Source organism: Rhincodon typus, chromosome 25, assembly GCF_021869965.1.
Source record: "Rhincodon typus isolate 14 chromosome 25, sRhiTyp1.1, whole genome shotgun sequence".
In the NCBI taxonomy this organism is placed as follows: Eukaryota; Metazoa; Chordata; class Chondrichthyes; order Orectolobiformes; family Rhincodontidae; genus Rhincodon; species Rhincodon typus.
Window position 1 is genome coordinate 3,714,067 of NC_063356.1, and position 9,722 is coordinate 3,723,788.

General features: G+C 45.4%; 1 protein-coding gene across 2 annotated transcripts in view; it reads right to left on the bottom strand.

Moving 5' to 3' along the window:
- The window catches only part of tafa3b (TAFA chemokine like family member 3b), a 107,180-nt gene extending 97,734 nt beyond the window's left edge, over positions 1–9,446 (bottom strand). For both annotated transcript variants that reach the window (XM_048612118.1, XM_048612120.1), the window contains exon 1: positions 8,950–9,446. The gene's annotated coding sequence lies outside the window, so the exon portion shown is untranslated. The remainder of the gene's footprint in view (positions 1–8,949) is intronic.
- Between the last annotated feature and the right edge of the window lie 276 nt (positions 9,447–9,722).

Sequence of the window (9,722 nt, forward strand, 5' to 3'; positions counted from 1 at the left end):
CTCCCCACAGAACGTGCAGCCCTCCGCTCCCTCCGCTCCAACCTTAACCTCACTATCAAACCTGCGGACAATGGAGGCGCAGTTGTGGTATGGCGCACTGACCTCTACATCGCCGAGGCCAGACGCCAGCTCTCCAACACCTCCTTTTACTGCCCCCTTGATCATGACCCCACCCCTGCCCACGAAAGCCTCATCTTCCAGACCATACATAACCTCATCATCTTAGGTGACCTCCCGCCCATGGCCTCCAACCTCATTGTTCGCCAACCTCGCACTGCCCGCTTCTATCTCCTTCCCAAAACCCACAAACCTGATTGCCCTGGTCGACCCATTGTCTCTGCCTGCTCCTGCCCCACCGAACTTATCTCCGCTTACCTTGACTCTGTCATTTCCCCCCGGTCCAGGAACTCCCCACCTTTGTTCTGGACACTCCAACTTGTCCAAGACTTCCAATTTCCTGGCCCCCAAAACCTCATCAAAAAAAAACTAGTTCTGATGAAGTGTCCCGACCCAAAACGTCAACTTTCCTGCTGCCTGGCCTGCTGTGTTCCTCCAGCACCACACTGAGTTATCTCTGGCTCCATAATCTGCAGTTCCTGCTATCTGTCACTGTGGACTTGACGGGCCAAATGGCCTGCTTCCACACTGTCTATGATGCACATTCTATGAGGCACATTCAAGACAGATGTATGACAGATAGACTTTTGTCAGTTAAGAATATAAGGATAATGTGTAAAGATAGAGCTCAGGTAGAAAATCAGCCATGACCTTATTGAATGGTGGAGCAGGTTTGAGGGGCTGAATGGCCTATTCTTAGCCTTGTGTTCCCTCTGTGTGCAAAGAATTTGGCTAAATATCCCCTATCATTGGTTCGTTGTATAATTCAGAAGGTTTTGGTTCAAGCTCCACTCCAGATTCCAGTTCAGCCTTTACTGTTAAAAGTTCATTGTCAGCAATCCTCTCCGTTCTCTGAATAATATTCCCGGCAGTCAGAACCCAACGTGCTAAGTGAGGTGAAACAAATCATGATAGAGAGTAGCATTTTTCACTGCCTTGGATTATTTATTGGGTTGTTTTTATTGCTCAGGTGGGTTTAATACTTATTTCAGCTAGCTACAGAAATGTACATAAACTGAAACAAAAACTGTTGAGAAAACACAGTAGATCAGGCAACAAGATTCAGGTCAAATGGCCCCTCGTTAGAAATATATATTATCTTTTGGCAATCGACCAGCATTAATAAACATCTGAGACTGATCCCTGTTAAGCACGAGTGGTGTTCATGAGATACTAAAACGGAGAGGTTCTAACAATCAGAAATGATTGAACAAGCTCGGAATCTTTTCTCTAGAAATAGAAGCCTGTGAATTCACTGACTCTTTCTGCCTCATTTTCTCTCTCTTTCCCTTCATCCAATCTTTCTTTCTGTCACTCCATTTCACTTTCTGCACCTGATTTGACTCAAAATCATCCTCTGCCTCCATCTCAATCGTTAACTCTCACAGGTTAAAGATACCCACTATTAGCCAGTTGTACTATCAGAATCCCTACAGTGTGGAAACAGGCCTTTTGACCCAACAAGTCCACACTGACCCTCAGAGCATCCCACCCAGACGCATCCCTATAACCCACCTAATCTACACATCCCTGAGCACTACAGGGCAATTTAGCATGGCCAATCCACCTAACCTGCACATCTTTGGACTGTGGGAGGAAACTGGAGCACCCGAAGGAAACCCACACAGACACGGGGAGAATGTGCAAACTCCACACACTCACCCGAGGGTGGAATCGAACCTGGGTCCCTGGTGCTGTGAGGCAGCAGAGTTAACCACTGAGGCACCATTTCAGCTTCCTGCATTGTCCTCGCCAGGCCATTTGTAGCTCACACTCGGCTTTCCTGCAAACTAAAATTACTGCCAGCGTAACTCGTACCCTTGGGCTGTGGGTGTCTAGTATACCTGAGGCTGTTGGCTTCTTAATCTTAAATAAGGCTCTTCCAGTTCTGTTATACTGTGACACTCTTCCATTTACATCAATACATCACAGGTTGCTAAATACAGCTCCTCCTGCTTCACAAACTCATACCATTCTGGTGCCTTCTCTCAATCCTCTTTATTTTTTATTTATTCATTTGTGGGATGTGGGTGTCATTGGCTGGGCCAGCATTTATTGCCCTGTCCCTAGTTGCCCCTTGAGAAGGTGGTGATGAGCTGCCTTCTTGAACCGCTGCAGTCCATGTGCTGTAGGTAGACCCACAATGCCCTTAAGGAGGGAATTCCGGGATTTTGACCCAGCAACAGTAAAGGAACAGCGATATATTTCCAAATCTGATATTGGAATTACATCATGACCATTTGATTATATCTCTATTATACATCTTACTGCGTTAAAGTCTGATGTTATACTTTTTTAAATGCATAGTTGCTATCTCTATACCTGTAGAACAGGACTCTGCTCCTGTAGAGTGTTAGTCCACTCGCACTAAAGGTGTGCTGCTTCACACTGTGTGGAAGTACATCTGGGATCTGTCTAGCTGGAAATGGGCTTGGCCAGCTTTCCAACTTCAGTACAACAACTGATACCGAGAGCATTGGAACAGGAGGAATCCATTCAGACCATTGAGCCTGGTACTGCAATCAAGGCTGGTCTGTGACCTAACTCCATATTCCTGCCTGTGCCCAGTGCCTCTCAATACATTTGGTCAACAGAAGGAAATCAATTGCAGAATTAATTAATTGACAAAATCAGAAAATCACACAACCCCAGGTCACAGTCCAACAAGTTACTTACAATCAAAAGCTTTTGGAGAGCTGGTAACTTAGCTATTCACTCTAACCTGTTCACCGGGGGGAGGTGATGGCCTAGTGGTATTATCACTGAACTGTTAATCCAGTGACCCAGGTAATGTTCTGGGGACCTGGGTTCAAATCCCACCACAGCAAATGGTGGAATTTGAATTCAATAAATATGTGGAATTAAGAATCTAATGATAACTGCAAATCCATTGTCAATTGTCTGAAAAATCCATCTAGTTCACTAATGTCCTTTAGGGAAGGAAACTGCCATCCTTACCCAGTGTGGCCTACATGTGACTCCAGACCCACAGCAATGTGGTTGACTCTTAACTGCCCTCTGGGCAATTAGGGATGGACAATAAATGCTGCCTGGCCAGCAACACCATCATCCTGTGAATGAATTTTTAAAAATCTCTTGAAATCATCAATAAAGTCACCCCTTGACCTTCTCAATTTCCAATAAAGGCCATAAAACATAGGAGCAGAACCAGGCCATTCAGCCCATTGAGTGCCCCACTACTCAATGAGATCATGGCTGATCCAATAATTATCAATTCCACTTGCCTGCCTTATTGATTCCGTTACTGATTAAAAACCTTTTTATCTCAGTCTTGAATAATAAGGCAATCTTAGTTCGTACATTTTTATTCACACCCTTAACCATTAGAGCTCAGTTCTGCCAAATTGCACTGCCTCCAAGGCCAATTTCTCCTTCCTAAGACAAAGACAGAAATTGCTGGAGAAACTCAGCAGATCTGGCAGCATCTGTGGAGAAAAAGCAGCGCTAATGTTTTGAGTCCATTAATCCTTCTTCAAAACACTGGTCTCAAAACGTTAACTCTGTTTTTTCCTCTGTCTCCACAGATGTTGGCAGACCTGCTGAGTTTCTGTTTTTGTTTCAGAGTTTCCAGAATTTGCAGTTCTTTGTTATATCCTCTTCCTGGTTCCCAGAACTGCTCACAATACTCTAGGTGTGATCTAATCTGGGCATTGTACACAAAGAAACATTACTTTAGTCCCCTTGAATCCTAGTGCTCTGGATATAAAGGCCAGCACCCCATTGGTCTTTTTGATTATTTTCTGTAACTATTCCTGATATTTTAATGATGTATGCCCTTCCTCCCAAGGTAAAGGGGTAAAAACATTAATTAAAGTATAATGTGACTGAATTTTGAGAACAGAAGAATTAGTGACTACGCAAATGAAGAGGGCATGCAATCAAATATATACCTCCTGCACAGTGTGTTCATTCAATGTTATCAGATTCCCCGCCTAGCTGCTGATCTGTAACTATAAAACTGAAACAAAAACATTCTTATTGTGGACTTCCATCTCGCTCAGGTGGCCTCAGGCCAATCCATATCCAACAACCTGCTCTAAAAACTCCACTCACATTTTGACAGCTCTGACAAATTCCAACACAGCAGTCGGAACAGTCCATGACAATCTAAAAATAAGCCAATTTACCCTGTCTCTCAAAGCTACCAGTTCCTTGAATATAATGCAGGATCCTGAACTGCATCTTTGCCAAAAACTAATCAGCTCTCTCTAGGGTCATACCCTATCTGTTTGCCAAGCCTTGCTGAAATCTATCCATTAGTTTTTGAGATATTATTTCCAGACTAACAGGCGTGAAAATGTTACTTTAATAAGATTAAAATGCAAGGATTGGAGGCCAAGATAGAATTAAAACAAAAAAGACTGTTTTAATCTCTCTCATTCACCTTCAGATTTGTTGAGAGGTGATGGCAGCCCCCAGCATTAGGGGAATGGAACAGTTGCTTCAGTATTGTTATGGAGTTATCTTTACTCCAATGGAGTATTTGAAACACCGTTGCCTAAACACGCTCATCAATACTGGTGTAGGAGGGCCAAACTGACCCCCACTCTCTTCCCCACACATTGCCCCTTCACTAGATTCAGTGCCTGTGAGACAGAGAGTGGAAGCAACCTTCCTTTAAGAGTATGATCTATTTGCAGCTAAATATGCAGAGTTGTAGAGCACAGACTGTTTAACTTCATATGCAAATTGTAGTGCCTTTTTACACAACATAAATCACTGACAAGTTCTATTTTTATGGTATTTTCCCAGGTTGATTATCTAAGCATTAATTCCCCTGGAGAGGGGCGTCCTTTGTTTCTGCAATTAACAAGGTCAGTGACAAGAGTCTGCAGCATCTCAGCCAGAGGCACCTGTGAAAATACTGAGGTTCAACATCTGGGACAGGCACAGCACGGGGTTAGATACAGAGAAAAGCTCCCTCTACACTGTCCCTATGAAACACTCCCAGGACAGGCACAGCACGGGGTTAGATACAGAGCAAAGCTCCCTCTACATTGTCCCTATGAAAAACTCCCAGGACAGGCACAGCACGGGGTTAGTTACAGAGTAAAGCTCTCTCCACACTGTCCCCATGAAACACTCCCAGGACAGGAACAGCATGAGATTAGATACAGAGTAAAGCTCCCTCTACTCTGTCCCTATGAAACACTCCCAGGACAGGGACAGCATGAGGTTAGTTACAGAGTAAAGCTTCCTCTACACTGTCCCCATGAAACACTCCCAGGACAGGGACAGCATGAGGTTAGATACAGAGTAAAGCTCCCTCTACTCTGTCCCTATGAAACACTCCCTGGACAGGGACAGCATGAGGTTAAATCCAGAGTAAAGCTCCCTCCACACTGTCCCCATGAAACACTCCCAGGACAGGGTCAGCACAGGGTTAGATCCAGAGTAATTGCTCTACATCTGAGTGCCTTGTTTTAGCCATCATAGAGTCAATGCCACTGCTGTGGATCTGGAGTCACACGTAGGGCACACCAGGTAAGGATGGCAGATTTCCTTCCTTAAAGGGCATTATGAACTGGATGGGTATTTATAATATCGGTTTACAGTGTTGCTATCGGATTGCTTTTGATTCTAGATTTTATTGAATACAAAGTTCACCATCTACCATGGTGAGATTCGAACAAGGGTTTTGAACTTGGAGCCCTGTGAGATTACCACTAGGCCACAGCCTCATCTTTCGCCCACCAATGAGAATGGGTGAACACCCACACCCCAACAACCCCAACACTCTGAGAACAGAGTGCCATTTCTGCTCTTCCTTTGAGGTCCTCCTTCCACTCTCTGGCTCAGGTTTGACGCTCTCCAGTCTAGCCTGGCCTCCCAAAACAGTGCCTTCCACCTTCTTACTAACACCCCTCCCCTCTCTGTGTCTCCGATTGTGAATGAGGGGAATCACAGCCCCAGATCTGTGGGGGTGGGGTGGAGGTGACAGGGAGATGGGACTGGGATCCAGTGGTGGAACTGGAGGCCAATAGGAGCAGGGAGCTCGCTACATAGTGCTGCATTAAACAGACGCAGTCCCAGCAGGAACTAAATCAGTCTTCAATTTCTGACCCCAAACCACAACAGTCAAAGGCCAGAGGAACATCATGTGCCTCCAGTACCTGAGCCAGAGATCCATGTGACAGTCATCTCTGAAGGGGCTGGTGAAACTCTCTCCATTTCAAAAGTCCATGTTGTATCTTGTCAGGGCTAGAACTGTGTCAGAAGTGACAATTATTAGACTGGTTCATTATGTCTTACTACTGTTTCGATTTTCAAAACTTGACCTTCCTGTTTCTGTGCAGAAATGCAGAAGCACGGAAAAATGCCCGTCAGCCCATTGGCTTCATGCTGGATATGTCCAGTTCCTCTGTAAGGAAATGGGACAGGCACCTCCACTGTGCAGTTACAGCGACGCCAGAGGGAGCCATGGGATGGGGTGTAGCGAAAGGTCACTTTCAGGCGAATATCGAACTTGATCGGGAGCTTCTGCCAAACACATGAGCTGCACCGAAACCCAGATACGCAGCATCATGAGCTTCTCCAGGCTGTTAATTCACACATAGCACCTCAAGATCGATCATCGCATCATTGTCGTTGGGTCCAGATGCACACACTTGTACCTACTCCTCACAGGCACCAGCAATGCAGACCACTATCACTTTATTTTAACCATTTCAACCAGTTTAGGTTAGAGTGGGTAATCATTTTAATTTGTCCTCACACTGAGAGTGATCAATGTTTGGATAAACAAATAGACGCCATACTGTAGGAGCAAATTACTGCAGATGCTGAATCTGTACTGAAAACAAAAAATGGTGGAAATCACAACAGGTCAAGCAGCATCCATGAAGAGAGAGAGCTACCATTTCGAGTCTAGACTGGAAACATTAGCTTGTTCTCTCTCCATGAATGCTGCCTGCCCCTCCGTGATTTCCAGCATTTTTTGTTTTCAATAGAAGCGACATTAATTTATCAAAGAACTGGAAGCTTTATTCTGGGCCATTATTAATGTTCTGGTTGGAGGAATGAAGGTGGGATGATTAACTACTGTAACCCCTTCCTTTATTATAAATCTCCTTTCCCCATGGAAAGATTTATGATCAGGAACCCTTCAGAGCTGCCACGCTGTCCACCCTTCCTTTAGTGGGAGACAGCGCAGTGAAAGAGCAGGTTTACTGCCTGATTTCTCTGCCAGGAACATTATTAAAGTATTTTATGTGGGAACAGGCATGGGCCCTAGTTACAGACAATATCCCATCATCACTCTCATGTGGATACGCATTTAGTAAACCTGGAGAAGGTGTTTCCTCATATGGGACAATCTAAAACAAGAGGTCACAGGTTTAGGATAAGAGGTGGCAGATTTAAAACAGAGATGAGGGGGAATTACTTCTATCAAAAGGTGATGAATCTGTGGAATTCACTCCCTCAGAGTGCAGTGGATGCTGGAACAATGAGTAAACTTAAGGAGGAGATAGACAGATTTTTAATTAGCTGCGGGTTGAAGGTTTATGGGGAGCGGGCAGGAAAGTGGAGGTGAGGTTGAGATGAGATCAGCCATGATTGTATTAAATGGTGGAGCAGACTCGAGGGGCTGAATGGCCGACTCCTGTTCCTAGTTCTTAAGACCTTATTTACATGTACACACATGCACACACTTACACACATTCTCATGCTCACACTTACGCTCAAGTGCTGCTAAATACGCACTTTGTCTGTCTCCTCACACACCAGACGACAGACTGGAAAAAAACACCTGCTGTTCTATCCCAGCTGTACCACACTGTCTACTCCATGACACACAGAGACACCCCAACCACCTCCCCCCACCCCCACAAACCATGAGACTGACTGGGACAGGTAGATAAGACCCCAAGGTAACGAGGGTGAGGGGCTGGGGGGCTTTTGAATCTTAATCTGTGAGCCCCTCATCTGTATCTAAACCAGGACCTCCATTTGACACTGAATCAATTCACCAGATATCCATCTGCTGTGCCACTGACCCCTGACAGTAAATCTCAGCCGGCCACATTACAAATTACAAAGCTAAAAGTCAAGTATAAAATGGATTTGAACTGTTTTAAGTTCCATTCTAACATGATCACATCCTGTAAGACACTCAGAGTATTCTTTTCAATAACTCCATCAACACCATTACAGTTTTCACCAACCAAATGAGGGTCTAAGTGAGTGAGTGAGTGCATGAGTGAGTGAGTGAGAGAGAGAGAGAGTGAGTGAGTGTGTGATTGTGTGAGTGAGTGCGTGAGTGAGTGAGTGCGTGAGTGTGTGAGTGCGTGAGTGTGTGAGTGTGTGAGTGTGTGAGTGAGTGAGTGAGTGAGTGAGTGAGTGTGAGTGAGTGAGTGAGTGAGTGAGTATCCAGAACTAATGAACCTGTTGAGGTACCACAGGCAGGAGGGTTGATGAGGGAGGAATATGCTCAGGTTTAGAAGTTTCCAGAAGTGTTGAACTTTACCCTGATTCAAAAATCCCAGAAACATTGTACCAGAGAGAGAGGAAGAAAATGGGAGAGATAGGAGAGGGAGAAAGACAGGGAGAAGGATTGAGTGGGGAAGAGGGAATACAGGAGGGAGGGAGATGGGGATGGAAAGAGAGATGAGCCAGAGACAGAAAGAGAGATAGAGGAAGAATGGGACAAATGAACAGAAGGTTGAAGGTGAGAAGAGAAGTGAAAGGGAGGGTGAGAGGAGATGGAGAAAAAGTAGAAGGAAGAGATAAAGGAGAGAGGGAAGGAAAGAGAGAGAGAATAAACAAAGCACTCACTCATTGTTCTGCTAAGGCTCCTTCTCTCCTTCTTACCTCCTGTCTTGCTCTAAACACAAAGGTTTCAGTGACACTCCTTGATTTTAAATCCTCCCAACATCAGCCGCAGCAGCATCTTGTGCTGGTCTTCAAGGCTGAAGATTATCAGCAACGCCGCTCTCTCTTCACTTCCTCAGAATCCTCTCGTCTCATTAACCTGGGCAGACTTGTTCCCCTCCTCAGTCCCTGGGAGGAAGGGATAGGTGGTTTCCGGAACAAACCCTCTTAAAACTTTTCCAATCTGTCACCTCTGTAAACTCTTCACTTCATCTCCGAGGAGAAGGTGACAATTATCCTCACAGAAAGAAGGATGAGGGACTCCGATAGCAGCCTGCTTCGTTTTGTGTCTTGGCTTTTGGTTTGTAGATGTATCTCTTGCTGTTACACAGAGCCTGTGTATGTGTGTGTGTGTGTGTGTGTGTGTGCTGTTTACCGGCAGGGGGATAAGCTGGTGAGAGTCGGAGAGAGATACTGACTGATGTGTGTGATCTGTGGTTAAAGGGAGATGGAGAGTGAGCTGGGCTGGGCTGAGTGATCCTCAGCCTGCTGCTGTTAATGCTGCACTACAGGGACCCCTGTGTTCAGTGTGTTAGTGAACAGTGCCGCTCTGAGTCTAACCTGGCAAAGCACAGACTGCAACAGGAATCCTACAGAGCAACAGGAGAACCAGGGTTTGACTCAAACCATGGGGTAACCCTCAGGAGCCTGAGTACAGGACAGGCTACAAACAGCACCCCTTTGTATCTCTGTAACCTCCTGCAGTTCCTACA